At 30.8% G+C, this 26,273-nt stretch overlaps 1 non-coding gene across 1 annotated transcript; it reads right to left on the bottom strand.

The window, feature by feature from the left end:
* Positions 1-16,286: 16,286 nt before the first annotated feature.
* TRNAC-GCA (transfer RNA cysteine (anticodon GCA)) lies at positions 16,287-16,358 on the bottom strand. Its single transcript has one exon. It is a non-coding gene; the product is annotated as a tRNA-Cys (tRNA).
* Between the last annotated feature and the right edge of the window lie 9,915 nt (positions 16,359-26,273).

Below are 26,273 nucleotides of genomic sequence, written 5' to 3'. Positions count from 1 at the left end.
ATAAAATCCAAATTGTAACTATAAGAACGATACTATCTAAAAAAAATCTTTGTTGATAAATAATATATAATATTAACTATTTTATATTTTTACTAACCTCTTCTTAGCTTGTTATACTTTAAGAAGGAACTGAATTATGTAATGTATCCATTAATTAGAACACAACGTACTATTTTTAGCTACATCTTTGCTTTAATTGTTTTCAGCAATGGTGCAGACGATTGCAGCAAATTGTAATTAGATGGTAGAAGCTGAAACAACTTTTTAATTATTTTTAGCTTCGTGCATAGCAGTGAAGTTTGTGAAGTTAAATAAATTTTGTAGAATGTAACTGCGACTACCACGTAATCACGAAGGTAAGTGAAACCTGAGATACATCCAATATATGAATCGAAATCAAAAATTCTATTTAGAAAATGTTGAAAAATCATAAGTCAGTTATTAACAAGACACTGGTTAATTTCCATTCAGAACTAACACCTAACGACAATGTCGAGCTTTCAAAAGCTTTCCGTCAAGTCTGACGGTAAGAAGTGTCAAGTCACTGCGGCTGATACAATCTTCCATTAGCCGAAAACGACACGAAACCGCCATAAAATATCCCAAACCTCATATTATATTATACAATACACTGCACAATACGTACAAACGAGAATCCACTGAGCTCACAGGCTCATGTACCAATATCCCCAATAATAACGAAACGGGTGTACATTTTTATAAAAATGAATCCGCTTTGGCTCTCGGGGCGATTTTTCGATTCTACCTGCACACATACATATCTATAGATACACGTGAATGTGAATGCAGGTTGCACAATTGTACTGCAGAACAAGGGGCAGAACAAATGTGGTTGTGGGGTAGTCCATTGAATCGATTCTATTTCAGATAAGGGTTACTGTTTCTGGGTTTTGCTTTCAATTTGTTCGTAACTGCGAGCCTTGCACGGGAAAGTTCATCAGAAAACCGTTTCCCGAATGGGCGGTGTGTTTGATTTGCATTTCGAATATGAAAAACCCAATCGAAACGTAAAGGATGAAATATGCATAAGTGTTTGCCGTTCCATATTGAAATACATTATACATACATTACCGGTTAGTATCTTTACACAGTTTTGTAAATGGCTCGGTTGAATGAATATGTATATTAAATTTATATAAAAACACGTATGAAAATGAATTACCCGATAAATAGACGGAGACGAAATAGATTGCACATTAAATAGCCCCATTTCTAAAGTTGTTTTTTCGGGCTATTTTGATGGGTCAAAATGAGACTACATAAATGTTTGTCATTATTAATGTTCTTTAATAATTCCGTACTACTTTGTTTCGCTAAGTCTTAATTTGGTACAATTATATCAAATGATCTAAAAATAATACAAGAATGAGGTTGAAAAATTTTTGTCTTTGTTAAGGACAGAAAAAAAATACACTAGAATATGATTTGGTTAGCATTTTATTTATCAGAGATTAAATTACAATAATTCTAGTTCAAAGAAATATTTGAAAACTTGAATTATGCTTTGTATGTGTATGTATGTATTTTAGAAAGAAACATGTGAAACTTATTTAAAGATGTTTAATTAAAAGCTTGTAAAAAAAATCGTATAAAAATTTATTCGTCGCTCAAGATTAATAAATAGAAGTTTGAAAATTGAAAAATTAATGACTTCAGCTTTGAAACAGGGTGGAAGTTAGATGTGAAAAATGAAAAATGTGTTTTGATGTAACTAAAGTTTAATTAAGAACATTTCTATACTCCAAATAAGGCAATTTATAGGAAAAGGTTTCGAAAAAATATTTAAAATCGAAAATAATGCCATTTTTTTATTTGACATCTCGCAAATGAGTATTTAATTCAATTGGTCGAATTATTTTTTCAATTAATAAATAAAACCCTCATTAATATTTGAGCGGAACGCGTGTAAAATAAGCTTTTGAATAATTTAATTATATTGAAACGTGTCCCGAAAGGCTTTTAACTTCAACTGTATAAATGTGACGTTCGAGTTCCGAAATTTAATTATCCCTTGACGGGAGTATAATTTATTCCCGAATTTATTTATTTTTTTGTGTCGAGTAGAGGGATTAATTTGCTTAATTTCTTTTTTTTTTAATATTTAATTCTATTTTCATATTCTTTTATCGCGTTTTTTTTATATTGAGATTTTTTCGAATGTAAAAATTTATTGAAAAAACCTTTTATATACATATGAATGTGTACGCTTTCATATGTGATTTATGTAAATTTAATAAATTCGCAATTTAAATGTTCCGAAGCTTGTTCGTGTGAGGGAGATAGACATACAGCATAGATCGTGCGAGTGCGAACGAGACGCACTATTCATTGTCGCCATTTAAAAGTTTTTTACGATGTCGGACAAGAGCATCGCATGTCGCGTTTTAAACGCAATTATTTTTCATATAATTTAAATTTAAACTCGCACAATAAAACTCGCGAACGATAAAGGAGGAGGAATCGAGTTTGGCGCGTTCTAAACTTTTTAAATCAACATTGTATCGCTTTGAAGTCGACAGAGATAACTCGAAGGGGGCGTAGGAGATCCGGCAGCTTCTCTTTCCGCTCGGTTGGGTACCAAAAGATTTTGGCTTAAGATTTGGCATCGTCATACGTACCTACTCACACAAATGCGCCGCCCCGTACGTATCCCAGAAATAATAAATATTTATTATGAAATATCCTCGTTTCGCCTCTCCTTCTCTCCGTGTTTGTTTCGTTCGGGTATCATCCGACATAATGGACTTTTCTCTCTCGCAGAGGTCGCGACCCATATTTGGCCCGTTCTCCGTTCTGATATAAATACATACTGAAACATTATTTAGCGCGTTGACGTTTGCTGTTATGGTTTCGTAATTGGCATCTATCTAACTTCTTCTGCAGCGACACATCAAACATTTCAAATAAACGCTAATTTAACATTTCGCTAATTTATTTATTTAATTTATTATTTATAATAATAATAACAATAAAATGACCAGTGTGACCTAACATGTTGCCCCAAAGTGTCACACCAGTTTTACAAAACAAAAGAAAGAAAATAACAAAATGAAAACAATAAAAATTTCAATCACTCATCTCATTCAAATAGTCTCGTGTTATGTCTCAAGAAACTAACCAGCTCATCAGCATGAAAATTGAACAGGTCCTAATGCCCATCAATCAAATTAAGGAACCGGATAGCCTTTACAAGAGACGAGTTATTGAAAGCAGACGTTTTCGCAGGAATAGGTTGGAAAAGTAAATGATGACGCAAAGCTCCACCGCATTCAGGCGCCGAAAATTTAAATTCCAATAAAATCGAAGGGTTGTCGATTCTTTCCTTTAATACTCCAAAGAAATATTTGGAAATGGCAATAATTCTTCTCAAAGATAGTGAGTCAAAGCCTAGCATACCTTGTAAAAAGGCAGAGGGAAATAAATAGGTGTAATATCTATATTTCTTCATATAAAGGCATCTAAGAATTTTTTTTTTAACTATTTCTATCAAGAGAGAGAATTTAATTTCAGTGGGATGCCAAATTACAGACCCAAACTCCAATATGCTCCAGACAAGCGAACAATAAAGTAACACCATTATACTTGGATCTTGGAAGTAGTTAGAATCGAAAGAGTTGCTTAATGTACAATAAAATGTATGCACAATTCATAGATGTCTCGTTAATTTGCGAGTTTTTCAGAGTCTCGTAATTCAGCGACTTGTCTAATAAAAAAAATGCTGCAATGTTTGTAATTGGCCAGGAAGGCGCATTGGGGTTACCTGTCAAGCTTTCCTGGTATATATGTAAAAATAAATAATCTGTCGTTTTTCGAATATATCTACAATATAAGATAAATGTAACATTTTAATAATAATAAATAAATCTTGGTAAGTTAACCAAGTACATAGTTTTAAGAAATAAATAAATCTTTCATTGGAACATGACAACGCGTAATACGTTTCACCGATTATATTTTAGAACGGGTCCTCTTTGATATATCTTTGTAATTTATATGAAACGTATCTCTGAGGATTTCGCATATGAAATGCCGCACGATGTGAAATCCGATAAAGCCAACCAAACCAGCCATTGTTCTTGATGCGATATTTATTTTAGATGTGTGAGATATTTGAATTTGTCAAAATAATCCGTTTAATTAAACCAATGCAAAAGTCGTTGCCAATTGTCGTTGTTCGACGAGTGCGGATTAAATTTGCTTTTGTTTGATACGAAAACTGTTGCCCGTCCTCCCCTAATAGTCATTTGCACAGATATAGTGTGTACTAAAAACGTTTCAATGGATAATAATACGTTTAACTAACTCCGGATAATTCTAACAATCATTGTGTAACAGGGAGGGCGTCTCAAGAAAAAGATAATGAAACGTTAGTCTTCCGACATGGGAAATAGAAATAAAGTTTAAGTGAGGTCTTCCGGACGGGACACAAAGGACAAGGAGTGTGGTGTGTTTGCTATTGGTAAATAAAATTCTGAACAAGTTACGTATTATACATATATAAAGGTTATATGTTTGTTCAAGTCGTTTTATCAGCGATATTTCCGAAAACAGTAAATATAATACATATAAAAACGGACAGGATGTATCTATGGATGTATATGTGTATATGCGAGTGCGTGGACAAGTATGGAGATTTCATAAAAACAAATTTTAGAATTCCAGAAGTACATATACGTAATGCATAGGGATGTGGCGTGACAACCGACCGTATCAAGGAGACGCGGGGTAGTAGGGAAGTGGAGACCTGAGCGTCTAATAAGTGCTCCTGATATTGAGCGCCTGAGTTGGAATGGGTGACGTCAGCGTCAGATGTGCCTAAGCATGTGCGGGAGCGTCCACACATCCACACATCCGATAAGACACACACATTCATTAATATTTTAATTCGTGTATCAATTCCATTAAACTAAAAACTAAAAGAATGCGACATTATATCGAAGAACATATTATTAATGAACAAAATAAAACGTAAGCTAACTTAAACTAACCTAACCTAACCTAAAATCGTATGTAATTCGGATGTACGCAATTGTAAAACTTCTTCAGTGGATTTAACCTAGTTAATTATTGTCTATTTCGTATCAATTCAAAAATAAATTAGTTATTTGAACACACCCAGTTATATTCTTGAGCATAAGATTCATTGGAAGAGCAACGTCAAACTTTGGTCAAACCACTCAAATTTCATTCGGTTAGCAGATTTACTAGGGCACAGCAGCAAATGCATGAACTTGAGCGTCATTGTATACTTTGTCTTGTATAATTATCTGCGGAATCTAGCGTCGTAAGCTTTAGCTAAAAACCAAAGCTAGTGTACACACTTACTAGTCAGTGTATACTGATTCTCTTACTGTACTTACTTGACGCTCTTACTGTAACATATATACAGGATAATAAATATGTCCAAATGGCCTTTGATTAAACTTTATCGTGTGCTATTTTGTCAGAATATATATACAGGTTAATAAATACAGAAAATAAAAACATTAGCTTTTAAAGTTTTTAGTTAATTATATTATAGAAACACAATAAATATATAAATATGCTTTTAGTTTGCGGGTATTCATTAAAAAATATTAACGTTTATTGGGATAGAAAATAGTGACAAACCATTTTGGAATATTTTTGAAGTCATCTTTGAAATGTTTCACTTCGCCAATGATTCAGGCGAATTTCCTACATTCTTCGTGAAACTTTGCCATTTTGCGAGGTTTGGTCACCGATAGAAATTTTAATCGATTCTGATAGTTCGATAGTGAAAAATAATTGTAATAAATTCGTCTCGGATTGCGAAATTTTTGGATATCTTGACGTTTAGTGGTCAGTAACTTTATATAATACATATGTTTGACATTTTGCCACACTTTCGTGTTATCAGATTTTAATTCTTTAAACGCCTTATCTCTTACACACTATATCTTATAATTTGAATATGAGCTTTATATATGTATTTATTTATTTATGAGTGGAATTTTAACTTACTCTCTTCCATTTGGGCCTCACAGAGATGTTTTGTATTTGTAGTTAGTTCTTATTTATTAGAACTGGCTGTAGGTGCAAGACATTCCGTATGTTATATCTTATATTTGATATTTTAACGTTATCTGCTATTTTTAATTGCTATTATTTTTTATGATTATGTATACATGTATTTTTGTCTGTGTATATACATATGTTTATATTTATTTTTCTTTTATAATACATGCCTTTTTTCTTTTATATTATTTTTATGATTGTGTTAAATGTGTTGTTTGTGTGTATATATTTTTTATTTTTGTCTTGTCTTTCTTTAGTTATTATTTTGTTTCTTTACTATTCTGTTTTATTTTTGACCATTGTGGCGTATTAGGAATTCTACAATGCTACAATGTAATGTAATGCTAATACTGTAATGCTACAATGGCCTAAACTTTAAATAAATTAATAAATATTTGGATATGTATTTATGCAATATAATTCTAGGATGATAGAAATTGGTAGGTGGACGATTTTATGGTTAATAGTAATTGAAAAAGAAGGTGAACATTGAAATATAAAGTACATTTTTGGGATTTTCTCTACTCAAATGATTCTACGCAAGTTGAAAATTCAGTAAGTAGTGAAATGATTAAAGAGTAAAAGCTGTGAAATTTATTCTCCCGGAGGAAAAAAAATGGTCCGAGAACAAAGTTCAGGTGCTTGCGCGAAAAGCGTTAAGTGACTCACAGACATGACGATAACATTTTGGGTACGCGCCAGCAATGAAGAATATTCTTTCTTCGTTTTCTCTTTTTTTCGTTTTTTTTTTCATCTTTCCTTTCTCTTTTCGCTTCTCATTGTAATTTCGGGCCACTCTCAGATATAAGATGCTTCGTTTGTTAACTTTCGCATTGTTCGCTTCCATTTTTATCTCATCTCGACGGGCGTAAGAGGCAGTTATGATGGTACGCCTCGAAACCAGTAGACTATTGAGAATCGTGAAAAGTGTACGTGGGCACGTGCGCACGTGTATACATATTAGAAATATTTAAATGTGTGTCAACATTGCTGCTGCGTTATCTATTTTTTTATTTACCACACATTCATATTATGTATGACGTATAAGTAGGTCACGGGCAAATATGTGTGTATATGATTACATTAAAAATTCATATTTGTATTTACATATGTATATCATATCTGATCATCCCCCTTTGATTGCTAAAGATAAAAATATGTTGCATATAATTGAAAGCTCTTGAATTATATTGTCATGTATAACGCAAATTAAGTTCAGATATAACTTTTTAATTTGTTATAAGTTTTAATTTTCACAAGGATTTATTCGTTTCACTTTTACAACGTTTAGTTTTCACTTCCTTAACCCTCCCTCACCAAAGTGGTGTATACAATTGCTCCAATTTTTACGTTTTTCGTAATAACTATATGGTTTTTAACGCTATACACCCCATATTTCTTGTATTCCTAGAATGAACTACAAGAAGTTTATTTTAATAGATTTTGTATGATTTAGAAAAGGGGTACATCGTAAAAAATACATTTATACATTTCTAAGTATGATTTAATGGCGGTAGCGATAAGTCATGTTTTTGAGTGTTCGCCTGCATATTCTTGTTTATCGATGAATCAATGCGAGATAAAGAGACAGCTATATTTTCGTAAGCTAATGTTTTCGTCGCTTTTGACGCATGGCTATTGAGTCATGCAGTTGCCTGTTGGCTTTACCTACGTGCGTTTGCGTGTCGATGCTTGTCGTTATTTTTTAATACAAAATAGTCAAAAACATGATATAGGAATTAAACTTTTTTTATGTTGATGTATAAAATGATAAATAAAGTATATATTGAATCCATTGGTATTGAGAAAATCTGTATTTTGATTAAAAAATACTGGGGTCTTACTCGACCCCGGTTCGGGACCCTCGTTCGATCTCGACGCTCCGTCATTCAAAGGTTAAGATCGGATATACCTTTACAGTTTGATTTATTTATTTCTGTTTATATTATTTATTTTTAATACTATATTTTAATTTATTTTTTCACTGAATAAAAATTCTTTAATATTTGGTAAAAAAATAGATACAAACAATTTTATTATTTTCACTTACATTGTGGTTGCGAAAAAATAAACGCTTGAATACTTAAAATAGCCTTCTTTTATAAATGCTTAAATTTTAAGACCTCAGCACGAGATAGTGTTAGTTCTCAAATGGGTAGTTTTATGATAAAAAAGTTTCCAACCTTGTTTTAAATTTAATAAAGCACGTACAAGATAATTTGAATCCTAACCAACCCTGACGTTATCAAAATTAAATCTTCTCCAAACATTTTGCTCGTTGACGAGTTTACCAATAATTTGATGCAAATTATTCATTTAATATATTCGATACAAATATGATAAAAAATATACATACATATGTATATATATAAAAAAATAATATTTTTTTTATATTTAACTATACAACTGTTGGCAGTATAGAAAAAAATACTCAATTTCTATTGGTCTGATACGATTTTGTGACCAATAATTATCATATATTATATGTTAGAGGTATATGATGAAGGTCTTCGACCAATAGGAATCAAGATTTGGAGTTTTCCAACTGCAATGGCCATTGAAATGAAATATGTATAGGCTTTTTTGTCAGAAAAAAGCACACGTACAAATAAAACAAATAAAATTTCGTACAAACCATAAAATCAATACGAACTCGAATATTGAACGGAACACAAGCAGACTGTTTAAATATTAAGCACATAAAATTCAAAACAATCCATTGAACTCCGACATTCAATACACTTTGACCCGTGTCCTTTAAACGTTCCCATATTACAAAAAAATATGTATAAACTTTTTCTCGTTACGCAATCTTGTGAATATCCAAACGCCATGTAAATTAAGGTTTTTTTTCGTCTCATACTAATAACACTCGAAAAATAAATATTTGAACGGAAAATGTTTGCTGGCGTTAGAATATGACAAAAGCTCACCCTCCCCGAAACCACCCACTCCCTTTACCACCCTCCGTATAAAAATGAATGCCTCGTTTTCATGACTACCCCTCTGAGGGTTTTCGATTTCACCCCTGGAGAAAGAAAACGGCCCAGGATTCTTAGCGCATTATCATACCCACCCCCTTTTTTCGCCGAAGCTTATTATAATCGTTTCGAAGCTTTCCCCTGTACACGTTCACAATATGTCCAATATTTGTATGGAACGGGGGATGTTCACGATGTGAATTTTAATATCTCGTGTTGGTTGTCTGGTGAGGGGAGAGCATGTCAGGTAATCGTCAGAAGTTCTATACTCTTTGGCTATTCAGTGGTAACAATGCAACACACAATGTCCGTGAAAGCCTTTTGTGCTGTAAGAAAGCCAGAAAAATGAAGCACTCACTCTTTCCCCTACATTTTTCTTATGCATATTATTATTGTGTTTATCATAATAATGCAAATTGAATGGAACCACTACGCTCCAATATGTGTTGTATTATTATGTATAAAGTAAAGTACACGGATTTTCTCGGAATAAAATTTAATAGAGAGGTTGAGATTACGTTCAATGCTTTAGGAATGTTTTGGAGAAGTATATAAATATGTATTTATGATATTTAAAACATATGTCTGTCGAAGATGTTTTGTCGAAAATTTGCTTTGCTGAAATTATTCAGACGTGACAAAATTTTGAAGACAATTTGATGTCAATCTAAAATAAGTATGTGTCGAGTATTATACGATAAGTTTGAAATGATATTCTATGGTAAATGATTGTTTCTGTGATTATATATACAGGTAGGTGTAGTTGTAAGTAAGAATATAAATAATTTCAATTAATCGTAGTAAAAGCTTATCTTAAAATATTTTGAGAAGCAATTTTATTTATTACCAAAAATTTACATAATATAAGAAATTTAATTACCTACATAGTTGTAAGCATGAGTGTGACATAAAAATAACTAATATCTTGGCCTGGTTTGGATAAAAAAAAATTACAGACCTCGCAAGTTTTATAGCAAAATGTGTAGGCTTATAAAATCTAGTATGACAAAGGGTTCGTAAAATATTGGAGTTCGAAATAAATGATCGCAGTCCAAAAAGATTTATAGATTTTTAAAATACATATCATGTATATCTAGTATATATAGACAAACAAATGAGAAAGAAAAGAATAAAAACTAAAATATAACTAAATAGGACAATGCAAAATTAAACATATAGGGATATATGTAATATAATTAGACAAAGAATATATAGTATATATAGAAATAGAAATGGATCAATTAGTCAAGACTCTCCTGATGGCAGTCCTGAATTGTTCTAATGAATTAATAATATAATCTATTAGTAAAATAAGTAAAAATATGCATGAGAGATAATGAAAGCCTATAATGCAATTTTTATAAGATATATTGTGATAAAGTTAAAGTTAAACGTGTTTATTACGATTATATTTCACCATCGACTTCATTTAAATCTCTATCGTTGGCCAAACTTCGCAAAATGGCAAAGTTTTGGAACAGTGATTGGAACAGTGTAGGAAGTTTGTCCATATTAACAAATGAATTGAAGCTTACATAAACCTTGTAATAATAAAAAATAATAATGTTGTGCGTATATTGTTCTTTTTCGCTTTCATATAAATGGAATTCCGTATTAAAGATTCCAAAACACTGAACAGGTTCGAAATTTGAATCTAGAGTGTGTATTTTAATATTGTAAAATTTTATTGTTTCGTTCTCGCTCTCAACTTTAATTTTCATTACACTAAAAGACGTATAAAACACGCATTACTTTCCGAATAACCATTTCGCTTACGGGAGCACTCAAAGGAGAGCACGAGGACTGTGAGGAGAGTCGAAGAGAAAATCATATTTGCAAAATACCCAGTTTACTTTGTGAAAGGGAGGGTGAGAGGGGGAGGGGGTGGCGTGTTAAGATCTTCTCCAGCATGAAGAAACTTGTGTTTCAAAAGTGAAAAGTTGTACCAAAAACACACAAAAGCAATTTGAACAAACTCGCGCTCGGCTTTTCGTACTGCGAACGATGATGTCAAGTTTCACTTACAGTGCAATATGTGTAAACGACGAACTTTTATTAGTACAGAAGTTGTCGGCTGCAAATAACCGAAAGTTGAGCTCACCTGACGGTTGAGCAAACAAGCCCGAGCCGGGCTTGATTTTGCAACTTTTCGGCAGAAACGAAAACAAAACACAACGCGCTCGGTGACGCGCGTTTAATGTTAGCTCGGCGGGAATTTCAACTTGGGAACGATTAGTTAAATTAAACCAACGTATTATGTGTGTATGTGCAAATTAACAATCAACATCAATGATAAACATTCTTAAAAAAAATGCACTAATTGCATTTGAAGTCAAAAACGTCACACAAAGTTTCTATGTAAAATGTATGGAATTTTGTATTCTCATCATGAAAAATTGACAAAAGAAACAAAAAATAAGGATTGAAATGTTAAGTAATGAAAAGTAGAGAGATTGAAATGTTAATTTCTGTGTCAAAATTGCAATTTCGACACAAAAGAGAGCTCGGATCGCAATTCATTTACAACTAGACGATTGACAAGTATGTAGATGAGAACTACTAACCAGTAGATTTTATGACAATCACTAGTAACCATACTAACACACTTGTGAAGAGTCTCGGTGATTACAACAAAATGTCTATACCCTTCAGGTATAAACGTAGATTACCTAAACACAATCTGTTTTATGTCATCGACTTTAGAGAGTCTTTAATTAATATTATGTATTAGATGTGTTATGAGCATTTATAAGAATTGTAAATAAGTTTTTGAGCTCTTTTTCCTATTATGCTGTACGTTAACATTAGAATAATATAATATTATACTATGATTACTAACCAAATTAAATTAAAATTGTAAAATATAAAATGATCAATAGATCAGTAGCTATTAAAATAGATATAATATGTATTGTGAACATAATTTCGTAATAATAAAAAGAATTTTAAAATTAAAAAAAAATGAGACAAAATAGGCAATACTTCCATACGATATAAAAATAAATCGGATGTGACTAAACCATGACTTTACCTATGTATTTGATGAATATAAGAAGGTCACAAAACAAAATTCGATAATTAAAAATACATACACGTTTACACATACCGGTTATGATAGAATTTTCAATATAAATTAAGCGAAAATGTATGGAAACTTACACAAGACAAAAGTTTTAGTTCTAAACATGTGAAGAGCACACGTGTTTAAGGGGTTGAAAAAAATAGTGAAATAAAAATCGAAGAGTAAACTGTCACTTCTGGTTGACGGAAACCAAATTTTATACCTATACATACATAATTAGCCAGCAGCGTGGCTCGGTCGTTAAGCTTCTGCTTAACACTGAGAGGCGCCGAGTTCGATCCCTTGAGCTGACCTCGATTGAAAAGAATTTTTCTGAGTAATGCTGCTGGTCAGACCAGGATTTGTGCTCCTGGTTGATCGTTTCCTATCAGAGTTTGCCAATTTTCTCTGATTTCATTGTTGAAACGATTCCCGATTAAAAATTGGCTAAGAATCCTTCCTACCCACTATGTCACCACTATTTGAGTATGATTAATGTAAATATTACAATAAAAATGTATGTACAATTCATAGATGTCTCGTTAATTGTCGAGTTTAAGTCAGTGTCTCGTAATTTAGCGACTTATATAATAAAAAAATGCTGTATTGTTTGTAATTTGGCCAGGAAGGCGCATTGGGGTTTACCTGTAATGCCTTCCTGGTATGAAATAAAAAAAATATAAAAAATATAATTTTGTATTAATATTAAACTTGAGAAAAACATAAAATACCTTGATTCTGTAGAGTAAAGGTACTACTTCCGGTTGAGGTAAAAATATTCAAAAAATATTAAGGTATTAAAATTATAATTTTTATCTACATATTATTCGTGAAAAAATCGGTTTGATTCGGTAAGCGGTTTGGGAGGTAATTGAATTTAAAAACTTAAGAAAATAGGACATCTATAAGGGGAGGTACCATTTCCAGTCAATTTAAAAATTTGAAAAAAATTAACGTCATATCTATAAATATTTCAGTATTTGATACGAAGTTTCAATTTGATAGGAGGAATGGTGTTCAAAATATGCCCAAAATACACAGACTCACAGACAAACCACACATTTTTATCTATGTAGATCTTGAAAACGCAATCAGTGATCGAATTTGAGTTCGAATCAGTCAAAAATCTCGAGTTTGAATTTTTGCATGATCACAAAACTTCATCTATAGTTACTACATAGATAAAGTAAAAATCTCCAAATGTTCAACTCTTCTTTTAACTCATCAACTAGCAGATACATTTAAAGTAATGATGATTTAAATAAATAAAACTCTAAAAATATATCTCTTGCTCAGTCGATCGTTTTTGTTCAAATCGTACCCAAGACGATGTTAAAAGATGTAAGGAGGTTAGAAGCTGGATGGGTTGACGAAATAAAAAATGTGGGGTCAGATAGATGAGTGTTCTTCAAAACAGAGATAAAAAATTTTAAACTTAAATATGGAAAAGTCCGATAGTTCAGAGTCCAATGGTTATTGTACTCAGTTGTCACATAGTGGCTAGATACAACGATGTATGTATACATATGTAAATTTGTATACATATACGATGCAATATGACAGAAGTTCATTAACACGCTCACGACCGCCCACTTCTCCCATTTATATTTTATTTCGCATGTCGCTTTATATAGAGCGACAACGACAGAACAACCGGACGAAAACCGGTTGTTTCGCGCGAACGCTACGAAAAATGTAAAAATAGTAAATGTGTGCAGCGGTGCTTGTTCGAAACACTAGCGAAATGTCGGATTGCGAAAAAAATAAAACAACCGTGGAAATAGAAAAGCGTAAAAAGGAAAAAAGAACTCTCTAGTCGGCGGGGGCGGAAAAAAAGTCGGTGGATACTAGTCCGTTTCACCCGGCGCACTCTCATTCTCATTCTCATTCTCAGTTATACGGGATTACATCTCGGGATTGGGTTTTATTGTTATTATACTCAAAGGAAGATTCCTGGAGGAATGCCGCTAAGGGGTGGCGGGGTGCGGAAGCTGAGTATGGAATAGGATGAGAGGTTTGAGGGTTCGCTTATGGAGTATCGCCTTTTCTACGACTTTATTCGCGTATTGCTCTAGGCTAAATTACCTAAATTCACATTTATAAAATAATGAAAAAAAGGTTGGCGACCCCTAAATATTTCAATGAACGTGTAAGGATAGAATCGGATTATATTCAAAACAAAAACGAGACATTTTACATGCTGAAGTCACGGATTCGGTTCATACCTAATCAACTATACAGGTATAAAGGTTCATTCTACGAAACATGTCAAATGTGATAATTTTATCATTTATATAAACCAGTTGCTTTTGTTTTTTTAATAATAAAAAAAAAACAACAATTCCATTCTATTTACCTACAAATGTTCATAGTTATTTATGTACAGTGGTCATGATAAGATAACAAATAGTTAATTCATTCAGTATCAAACTTTATGCACTTAAAAATACACATTATTCTAAAGATACGCCATAAAAATAAACAATGATTCTTGTTATACCTAAAATAAGTGTAAAAAAAAAAGAATTAAATTTACTAATAAAAGTAATTAATATCAAACAAAACAGATCAAATGATCGGCAACTGAAGATATGATAAAGAATGGATGCATAGTTAAAAAGATATCCATTCTGCTTAAAATAAGCATTTTTTTATAATATTGTGTCACATAAAAGTCAGCAATGATTCTAATTTTAAAATAAGAATAATATTAGCGATTGAAATTAATGATGTCTAATGAGATGTAACAATTATAACTGAAGAAATACTAGTGCAAGACTGGAGATACGATAAAGAATGCATGCACTTTTCTAAATATACATACATAAATATTATTTGAAAAATATATCATTTAAACAATGATTTTTATACAAAAATAATAATTATATATCTTAATATTATATACAAAACTAAAAGGTTAGTATTTAAAAAAGTTTGTTTTACCAGGGTTTTTATTTTAAAATTTTTAGTTTACTAGTTATATAACCGGAGTAGAACTTTTAGATCAGCTGATAACTAATAACTAAAAATAAAACTATCACTGTTTGATCTGTGTACATATATTAAGCCTGTATTGGTTAGAAAGTTTGTTTTGATTTGAGGTTATGGGTTAAACGTCATTCCGTCAGATTCACTGAACAGTGTTGCCACCCTGCATAAAGGCCGGTGTGGCAACACTCAAGACCGTTGGCTTAGCAAGCCTCCACAAAACTATAAATATTTATATATTAGAGATAACGAGAACCCATAAATCAAATTTGATAAAATACAGAGTGAAAAAAGAAAAAGTTATGGGCGTTTAAATAATTAAAATTTGACAGGGCGAAAAGTAATGAAACTACCGATGTGAATGATAAATGTGACAGATAAACGTCACCGTGTAATACGGTGCAGTATTTTCAAACGTGTCTAATACGATATTTTTTCACCATCGTAATTGCGGATGATACCTTAACTTATGTATATTGATGACCAAAATGAGCAATATGGCAAAGTATGAAAACGATCAAGGATAAGGGATATAAAAAATGACCGCTTACACGAAAACCATGTGAAACGTAAGAGGTTAGTAAAAATAGCGATCGAATTCAATGATATCATGATTATAATGAAATATAACAATTATATCTGATAAAAGAGTGCAGAGCTGAAGATAAGATAAAAAATGCATCCATTGATTGGAATTATCCATTGAAATAAAATAAATAAATATTATTAAGAAAAATGTGAATAAAAAATGATTAATATGTTAAAGTTTTGGTTGAATTGAATGACAAATGGTTTTAAAAAATACATCAATTAAAACTGATAAAATATAATAATAAATACATATCTTATCTTCATTTTTGTACAATGAAGATAAGATATGTATTATATTTATCAAAAACGTAATTGTTTTATAATTGAAATAAAAATCAATTCATTAAATAAACGACAAACTTTATTTGAATCTATCACTAAAAATAAGGACGAGTTTCAATAATACAGGTTTTTCAACATTTGAGATTAGTCCATGTCGGTTCAACGCCCTTCACGTCAATCTAATGTGAACAAATACAAAGGCAATTCTCAATGCTAGTTTTAATCAATTACAAAACGAATTAAAAATAGTTTAATAGAAATATTAAAAGCAGTATATATTCAATAATATATAATGAGGTAAAAATATTTAAAAAAAAATCGGTTAGAGGGGGCACCCGGGTTTGAACCGGGGACCTCTCGATCTGCAGTCGAATGCTCTACCACTGAGCTATACCCCCATATATTTGCCATGATATTTTATACCATACAAATATTAAGTGCCTAATCGTAAAACCATGGCCAGGGCTTGACAACCTTTTTAAAATGAAGAGCTCTTTTTATTCAAGAAAAGTACTAGAGATCCGCGTATAGAAGAATTTTCAAGCTGGTCGCGCTATTATTTGCTCCTTGATGTTTCTTTAAGACAGAAAATTTAATAATGAGCCATATACTTACATAGATCTCTCGAGGAAATTTTGCTGAAATGTAAGGAATTCTTTCGTTTTATCTCCGGTTTCTTATTTGATCTTAAAGTGGCCCACTTCATTTCAGGCGTTTCTTCTACGTACATACTACATATATAGGTACATACGTATATATTTTTAATATAAATATTTTCTTTCATATTAAAATTATACTATGGTATTCATACTAAAGTGTACTAGATTCTACAATTTCAAATACAAAAATTTGTTTGATCTTAACAACTATTCAATGTATTCAAAGCAAAAAATAGGAATTAGCCAGTCGACCAAACATTTTATTTCAATCATTTAATAAAATATGTACATATGTATGTAGTATCAATGGTTCGAAAATTTAATATGCGGCTATTTTATTTTAGTTCTTAAATGCCAAAACTAAATAGTTTCAGTTTAACAAATTAAGATATTCATAATACGACTTTCATGCTAACTATAAATAAATATTACAGACTAGACTGAATAAATACGACTAAAATCCTTCACAAAATTTAATAAAATACCTATGTATATTCAAAAAATTATTTAGTAAATACCGATAAGCAACCGTTCAAGGCAAATATTATCCTTCACATTAAACGTTTTCAACGCTATTTTAACATATCTTTGATATTTTAAATACCCGTGTAAAATACATCTTAGTGTGATGTAATGGAAGTTAAAAAAGTAAGACTTTAATTATGTTTTGCGAAAATATAAATAAAAAATTCTTTTTACATGATATTCGAAAAATTTTCAAGTAGATTAATATTATGGTTTTATATTCTTATACTTTTCACTTTTTAAACTTTTTTTAAAGTGAATATAGAATCACCAATTTTGGTATAATATATACGTATATGTACTATCTCACAATAGCTTAACTAAGACTTGAGCGGCTTTTGAAACTACATATAAAGGGGCGTTATACAAAATTAGTCATTTAATTCAATTGAAGACATCAAGGGACTTAATATAAAATTACTCATTCAATTAAATTTAAATGTTTCAGTACTTTTTGTTGAATAAAACTTTACGGTGATATTTATTACTTTGAAATAAATAGAACGAGTCAATACACTTACTTTGAAATCAATATTTACTCAGGTTCAGAGACGATAAATCAATAAGGTTCAGAAGAAATGTAAACTTACCTGAAAAGAGAAATATAGAAAATATTAGTGATAATATATAAGTAATTAAAAAATAAATTCATGTAAAACACGGTATAGCATTTCATGATAACTTAAAATGTAGATGGTTTTTGGAGGTGATCTGAAGGCACTTTTGAATTACACTGTTCGACAAGAAAAATGGTTCAGAGACGAGATACGAGATAAAAAAATAGTGTGGCCAGAAAAATATCTCAATAAACATGTTTCGATATAAAATACTCAATATAAAATAGTATTAACAGTGGGAAAAAATCCCAAGTGAAAATACGTACTTTTGACTTTTGATTTGAACTGTACGAGTACTTAGATAGATTTGAAAGCTGAAAAGTACTACAAATGAAAGATAAAATCACCGACTATAGATTTCAATATTAATTTTGAACAGGAAATTGACAGATTTTGAGATATCGACCGAACAACACCAAGATATAGAAAAATCACGCAATTTAGAAAACCCATACATATATCTCCGAATCTCGAGCCAATCAACATTTTTTATTATCAGATTCCTGTTTACTGGGCATAGATCTATAAAAAAAAAATCTTGTCTCTGAACCAAAAAAAAGTCGTCATTTGTCGAACAGTGTTTACAGGTACAAACATATTTAACATTAAATAGTTTCTAAATATTATAGACCCACAATTATTCATTTACATAAATGGTTGCCTACTCATTACCCGAGTATAGATAAACAATAATAGTAGGCGTAAAGGCCGTATCACACGTTAGCACACACATTCGTGAAAAAGCAGTATCATCACTCCTACGTACATACTATCGTCAAGGCGAAATCAAACTACCGTATTCGAAAGCGTACACGTTCGTATTGTGTGCAAATTCAAGTTTAAACAGCGAGCGGCTGGCGCTTCAAATATTTGCCTCTCGGTACAGGCTCTCTCCTTCCTCTCGAAAAAGGATCTATTAAAATGTTTGACCGTATCCATCATCGTGGGCAAACTTTGCCGTCGGATACGCAAATTCGCAATGGTGGCGGTTACATTAATGCGAGAACACGTTTCGCCGTTTCGACGCGGCTATATTTTAATACTTCCTTCGTAAAACGCGGGAATATTTATCAAAATAAAGTAAAAAATTCAATGACGTTCATTAATAAAAACCGGAAAATCCTGGTGGGGTTTCGTCTGCGCAAAATCAATCCCGGGAAATGCGGGGCATGGTCGTGTAGGAGGAAAAAATTGAAGAAGAAATAGGAAGGAAACGAACGGGAGTGTATTCAAGTTAACGGAGGGTTAACGGCAATTTCCTTTTGTAGTATACGTACAAAAGGGAATTGTCAACACAGTCACGTATCTCGTAATAAATGATTGACATCTCCTTTGTCGGTGTTGTTACGTCTTCTCACAAAGCGCGATCGAGACGAGCGCGCATGCGCGTCATGCCAGTTCAAAAATGATGATAATATAAAAAAAAATGTGTTCCGGGAAATTCGGAACGTTCGTGTCCCATATTGTGATGTGATATCTTGAGCTTTTGATCGCTCGAAAACAAGCCTACGCTCGGGGCGAATCTCAAATATCATTTTATAATATTGGGTGTGGCTAAAATCTCCTTTACAATTTTCAAATTTTATATTATATTAGATTTTGAATTATTTACAAACCCCAGTTAACCCTCCCTCACCGTCCTCGCCCCAAATTTTACGTTTTTCGTAATAACTATCTGGTTGTCAAAGATATACACCCTATATTTCTTTTATTCCTAAAATGAACAACAAGAAATTAATTTTAATAGATTTTGTATGATTTAGAAAAGGGGTACATCGTAAAAAAATACATTTATGCATTTCTACGTTCCAAAGTATGATTTAAAGGCGGTAGCGATAAGTCATGTTTTTGAGTGTTCGCCTGCATATTCTTGTTGATCGATGAATCAATGCGAGATAAAGAGACAGCTATATTTTCGTAAGCTATTGTTTTCGTCGCTTTTGGCGCATGGCTATTGAGTCATGCAGTCGCCTGTTGGCTTTACCTACGTGCGTTTGCGTGTCGATGCTTGTCGTTATTTTTTAAAACAAAATAGTCAAAAACATGCTATACGACCAAAACTTTTTTATGTTGATGTATAAAATGATTAATAAAGTTTATATTGAATCCATTTTTATTGAGAATAGCTGTATTTTGATTAAAAAAACTATCGACTTGGAGTCACGAATATCCACGGGATCGAACCCGGTAATCTCTCGTTGCTAAAAATAAACGCAACCATCGAGCTATACTGCTAGCTATTGATATTTTATTTATTTTATGAGATTTAAACAAATCTGAACATTAAACATCAGTTGGAGATAGAAACCGCAGATATCACAAGATATCACAGGAAAAACTAAGAAAAGTAATCGAAAATATGGAAAGTGTATTTCTGGAAACTATAAAATGAATCACATTTACATGATATATCTGTTTTGATAAAAATATTTCATAGTGATTTAAATAGATAAAATATCAATTTAATTGATTAGTAAAATATCATAGAGATATTGAAATACACATTTTTTTGTAAAAACGTGTCGATGTTATCGATAATAATTACAATTGTAATTGAAAAATAATGAATATATTATCAGAAATGTTTTAATTTATTTATAATAAACCAAGATAAGTTATAGAACATTATTACATTATCTTATTTCCAAGATTAATATACATATAATACATACAGCGGCTTTAGATTAAATCAATATTTACGATTCGGATAGATCAGTTTTCTGCTTAAACAACTGTTTTCATCGATGAATTATGTATGTACATATGTACATATATTGTCTAAGGTAATGATTTCATTGTAGCATGTTTTCAATTACAATTTTTTTACAAACAAGTTGGAAAATTACGTTTAAGAAGTTCAATTTAAATTACTGATTTTAATGAGGTGGTTTTGATACGATTTCAAATACAAATTAAAACCTGCAAGATCCATTCTTCATTCTACATTATTTGAAATATATCTAGTACCCTTGCTACCTTCTATTCTTATATTATATCAAAACTACGGCAATACATATTTTCGATAATATGTTATAATTACATATGAGTGTACGTATTCATAGCTATGTCGGAAAAGATGATTAGTACGCAAGGATGAACTTATATGAAAACAAATTGAAAAACATACATACATATGTAGATTGAAAACCGAGATAGCGTACAAGTAATATAATTTAAAAAAATGTCATTATCCTTTGTGAGACAGTTATTTCAATACTTTTTACGAGCGTGTATTGTTCTATTGGAATCGTTTGAGTCATCATAGTTGCGCAAAATTGCTTCGGTCGTGCAAAAGCAAATCGTGTCTACGAAACAAATTCTGACAACTATTGCAAATTCAAAAAAAATGCGTCTATCACGACAAAGCAATTCAAATATAATTACTTATTCACAGACGAACGTCTGAATATATTATACCGTGCTAAATAAATTTAATTTATTTAATGAAAAGTCTGCACTTACAGAACGACTCATATTATTAATGTTTGAGATTGAGTTATAGTGCTGGATCGTATTAAATTTGCCCCTTAATTGTCTGTATTAAATTCCCAGAATGAAAAACAACACACTATAAATTCGAAATGTATAATTAAATATTTTTACAAACGACCCAAATTGACGGTTAAAATTTCTCATTAATCCCATTTATATTGCGCGCACTGTTTTCGAGCGCAAAATATGCGTTCGAATGTGACGTTACAATAAATTGACAATAAACTGCTTGAAAATCGCATTTCCATCGGTGAAATATGAAGCCGAATTTTCCGGGTGTGTAATTTATCTATTCAGGTTTTTGCGCGATATTTTTCATATTACGAATGATAAAAGCGATCGGATGCAAATGGATAGAACATATAGTACAATATATATTGAGTTTCTCTATATGACGTTTTATTAAATGGTGATCGGATAAAATTGCAATACAATAAACTACACAAAGAAAATTTCGTTAAAGTACAAATGTATATGTACATACAATTGTATTAAATTACAAAAAAAAAGTCACATATTAAAAAATGTACCCAGAAAAAGACGTTCAATTATGCTCAATTAAATCTATTGTACTAATTTATACAAAAGCAAAAACGGTGTGCAAATATTTACAAATTTTTGTATAAGATATTTTCTGTGTTCATAATTTTTCTGTAAAGCTGTGCACACGGAAAATTGTGCTCATAAATAAATATACTACATAGTATATGTATATATTAACCACACACACAAAAAATACAATAATTTCCTCCTTTATACTTCTCCTTTATAATTATATTTTTAATGCCTGAGCACGAATGGTTAAGAAATTTATTAATGAAAATGAAATAGTTGATTTTCCGCGAGCGCTTCTTTGTTTGCATTTTTCAGTGCAGATTTTTCATGTTCGGTTTAATCATACAAACTCATTAAATACATCCATAAAATTTATTCACTCGGCTTAAATAACGACGCAGATATTTTTACATCTAACCCTTCATAAAATAGAACTCAAATATAAAAAATATACCGATAGAAAGGCAAACAAATTTAATATTGTTTGCTATAGTTTGTTTGCCCGCTCTTCGAAGCTACAGGGACAGCTTCAGGGGATGGGATTTTACTATCAGAAATGGCACACGCAAAGATATACGTTAAAAACCAATAAATCCCTAGAACGACCACCTCTCAACAAAAGGAAAATATTTACCAGCCATATTGTGTGTCTATGTATGTAATATAATATATTAAAGTTATACATCGTATGTAGGTTCATTTTTTGCGTTGGTCCCATCCTACATATGTACATATATATAAACTTCTGGGTAAATAAACAAGTACTTAAATTTCCAGGAGTGTTTTCGAAGGGATAGGCCTGTGATACAGTTATCAAAAGCATAACAGTTTTCCGACATAACAAGCTTTCGTTGAAAAAGTTTTCCCGGGAAAAGGGGGCCACTTGCACGCCATACGTATACCATAATACGAAACGATATTGAGAACACAAAACACAAAAACAACAAATCAAAACACAAACTTATTCCTGAATTCGTATATATTATATGTTATTGGATATTTTGCACAGTTATTGGATATTTTAGTGTATATATTTATAATAGTTTCATAACTGATAAACTTGGATACGAGACTTAATTATAGGTGAGTTTTAAATGAAACGATTTAATTATTTGGAACTTAAATTTGCAACTTTGGTTGGGTAATGGTTTTATGGATTCACCACAATATTTTATGTCGATTTAAAAAAAAAATCATCAAAGAACTTCCATATGTCAAATTATGTATGAACTGACTTATAAAATGAACTAATCATTTTTTTAATTTCTTTTGATTTGATTTTGATTAGATTTGATTTGACAATTAAATATAAATGTTGCGTTATTAATTTCAACCAATCAATATAAATATTTATCGCTATTATGAATTATTGATCATTTATATACTATTCGGAATATAGTGAGCGATTATTTTATCTACATATTATACTTAGTAGTTACTGATCATTTAAATAGAAGTTGTTTTAAAATTACTGACCGATTAAGTACATGCCCAAACTATTAAACAATTCAATGTACATAAGCCAGCAGCATGGTTCGGAGAGGTCACCGGGTTCGATCCTATGAGCTGTCCGCGATTGAAAAGAATTTCTTCTGAGTATAATCTTTAATGCTGCTGGTCAGATTTGGATATTTGTGAGTCCAAGTTGATAGTTTCTTCATAGTTTGCCAATTTATCTGAATTCATTGTTGAAGCAGTTCCTCCATCAAATTGGCAAAAATCATCCTACCCACTTGTCACCACTATTTGAATATGATTTCAAAAATTTATTATCTACGAGTATAACATACATAGATGTCTCGCAAATTTTTTTATCTACAATATTTGTATTATGCTTATTTATCTTGTTACAGTGACGCGTTAGTGACTTTGATGTGTAAAAACTTATCAATGAAAACTTTTTTTAATTTTTCTTTTACATGATTTTATTGAAGACATAAATTGCTTTTAGATGCCGATTTATTTAATAATATTATAAAATAATAATATTATATAAAGAAATAAAGCATATATGGCAAATTTATATTTTTAATGTTTAATTTTATATTAATTGAAACATAAATAATTCGTCAATCTTTAAAAGATTACGTAAATATTGATTAGCTTAAATTTAATAAATAAAATGATAGAAGGATGGAAAAAAATGTGTGACGTCATGACAACTCACGTATAGGAACTTATAAACATACATACATAAATGTATTACATAAATAATAAAAAAAATTGAATTGTCAACGTAATTTATTTCATCTTTTATACTCTGCCCGAATTAATAACCGAATTTCCTTCGTAATTTAAGCGCAAAATTACGCCTCGTAAAACGTCGCGTATTCGAAAGGGCCGCAAAAGGTTCACTTGTATAGGGAAGGGGTTGAAATTTACGCGCGCATTTCGAATTATACGACACGCGATGATATACGAACTGTACGGGAATATATACGGAATAATGTTGATATATTCATGCATGGCCTATCAAGTAAATGAATGAAATTTATTCGCGCGTTAAAGAATAAAGTGAGAGAGTGCTTGGAAAAAAAAAAATTTTTTTTTAGACGCGTAAACATTTTACGACTCAAATTTATTATCCGTATCAAACTGTGAGGAGGGAAAATGAAAACGCGAGATACGTCCGGAAACGCGAAAATTTTCCCTTTTAATATAACGTTTAGTTTATGAGCGAGAGCGCGTATAAAAAGAATATTGTGCTTGCTACAATTCTTCCGAATCAAACGGGCTAAAGTTTGCACTTTTCCGGGGAAAATTTTTTGAACATTTATCGAGGCTCGTATTAGCTAGTTCGAGTTTTTTTCACCGAAGCCTATGTATGTAAAATCCTCCCTCTCTTCTATCGAGGGTTCATTCAAACGAGATGGGTCCCTTTAAGGGCGAGTGTCGCGTGTTCCTTTTGGCGAAAGGCACGAACTCGGTATAAAGTTACATGCGAGAAAGCGACCATTACCTGTAACGCGTCTCATATGCCTTTCTGGCTCTTCTCAAACGTTTACCATTGAGAAATATTATTTTAAAGGTCCAAATACGATGACGAAAGGGTATTATATGATACGAGAAGTAATTGAAATCTCAGAAGAGCTTTGAGGTATAGTTAGAACGAGTCACATATACATATGTACCCACAAATAGGTTATTGAGCTCTTTTTCCTATTATGCTGTACATTAAAATTAGAATAATATAATACTATGATTACTAACAATATTAAATTAAAATTGTAAAATAGAAAATGATCAGTAGATCAGTAGTTATTAAAATTTATATAAAAAGTATTGTGAACATAATTAAGTAATAATAAAAAGCATTTAAAAATCAATACATATACCTACATATACATACATAATAACTACTTTTATTGTAAACTTCTATTCAAAAACACTTAATCAAGAGATTAATTCAAACAAAGATGACTCACTGAAACTTTTTGTATCATAAAATGAATATCGAAACAATAAATTTCCAGCATTACGAACAATTTTCGCTTTTCAAAATGTTTAATTCTGTTAAACGAAACAGTTGGATGTCAACAAATTTATTTTAAATTATGGTTATATAAAGTTGAAGCTACACATGTCTTATACATTAGTTTAAGAAATTATTACTAAATTTAGAAACATTTGTAAATTAATCATTATCATATATTTTGAGCGATTGAAAGCTTTAAATCGTCGAGTGAAATAAAATGAAAATATATAAATATATAACACTCACATACACTTTTAAAAGACATCAAAATATGAGTGATTAATACTAAGTATAAATCACTTAAAATCTAGACACAATTTTTAACATTAGCAACAAAAAATCACATTTTTTTACTTACTGGAGCTAAGATTAATCGATCTTTACTCACTTAATTAGACCCACTTAATTCGAATGTGACACTTATTTTTGTTGGTTTTTTCTCACTTAATAGGTACTAGTGGTCTTAACCGGCTTCGCTTAGTATTTGTAATATTATATAAACCGTTTTGACATGGATAATATAATAGTAAACATTTTATTAAATTTATTTGAATAATTTTATTTTATTTAAATTTATTTGAATATTCGTTTTGTTTTTTAATATATTCAACGTCACGGATTCAACGAACCAAAACTTACATACATACATACATACAAAATTTCGTTCGAAATAATATATTAACGTCAAACAATTCACAATTTTACCAAAATTTTGTCTTTTGCAGTCTTTAACTCGAAATCCAGTATTTTTGTGCCAAAAATGAGTAAATGTAGTGTCCGGTGTTTATTTTCTATTGATTTAAAATACGGTAAGGATTGGTCTTAAAAATTACTGTCAAAGCAAAAAGTTTTATATACAATTTACATAATTTGTAATACTTACATTGAAACTTTTCAGATTTGTAATTCTTTTAAGATATAAACTCTCAGGCTGTATTTTTTCTTATTATTTTCCTAAGTGTATAACATAAATATTTATATATTTATATA

The sequence above is a fragment of the Arctopsyche grandis genome, chromosome 13 (assembly GCF_051622035.1).
Source record: "Arctopsyche grandis isolate Sample6627 chromosome 13, ASM5162203v2, whole genome shotgun sequence".
Classification (NCBI taxonomy): Eukaryota; Metazoa; Arthropoda; class Insecta; order Trichoptera; family Hydropsychidae; genus Arctopsyche; species Arctopsyche grandis.
The sequence above is the reverse complement of the archived record's forward strand: the minus strand, read 5'-3'. Positions and strand labels throughout refer to the sequence as shown.